This window comes from Lathyrus oleraceus, chromosome 4 (assembly GCF_024323335.1).
Source record: "Lathyrus oleraceus cultivar Zhongwan6 chromosome 4, CAAS_Psat_ZW6_1.0, whole genome shotgun sequence".
NCBI lineage: Eukaryota > Viridiplantae > Streptophyta > Magnoliopsida > Fabales > Fabaceae > Lathyrus > Lathyrus oleraceus.
In genome coordinates, this window is record NC_066582.1 from 3,826,271 (window position 1) to 3,827,030 (window position 760).

General features: G+C 42.9%; 1 non-coding gene across 1 annotated transcript; it reads right to left on the reverse strand.

The window, feature by feature from the left end:
• LOC127077869 (small nucleolar RNA R71) lies at positions 1-107 on the reverse strand. Its single transcript, XR_007787636.1, has one exon. It is a non-coding gene; the product is annotated as a small nucleolar RNA R71 (small nucleolar RNA).
• Positions 108-760: the final 653 nt, after the last annotated feature.

Here is a 760-nt window from a genome sequence, read left to right on the forward strand (position 1 = left end):
GTTCTTCGAAACCATATAACTAGATTTACCCAAAACCAAGGAGAATCGTTGTTCGAAGCTTGGGAGAGATATAAAGAGTTGTTACGAGCATGCCCACATCATGGTTTAAAAAATTGGTTAATCATTCAAACCTTCTATAATGGACTTCATTATAACACAAAGATGACCATCGACGTTGCCGCAGGCGGTGCTCTGATGAACAAACCTTACCCTGAAGCTAGTGCCCTCATCGAAGCCATGGCTCAAAACCATCAATCATGGGGAGTCGAACGAGCGACAGTGGAGAAGAAGGAAGCCTAAGGAGGAGTGCATGAACTAAGCTCTATAGACATGATGCAAGCTAAAATGGACGCATTAGCCCTTAAAGTCGAGCATATGTACACGAACCCAAACACTGTAGCCGCAGTTTCGTCGGATTGTGAGATATGTGGAACCCAAGGACACCAATCTGCAGAATGCAGTCTATTGAACGAAACCCACTCCGAGCAAGTGAACTACACCCAAGGTAACCCATACTCGAATACCTATAACCCTGGATGGAGGAATCACCCGAACTTCTCCTATAAAAACAATAACCCTATTCAAAATAACGTACCTCCGAGACCTAGTTATCAAGCCCCAAGATCAAATCAACCTATGCAACCTGTACCACCAAAGCCGAGCCTTGAGAAAATTATGGAAAATTTTATCACCGCTCAAACCCAACAAAATAAGGAGTTCATGAACCAAAACATTCATGTTAACGAATTGATTACTCAGT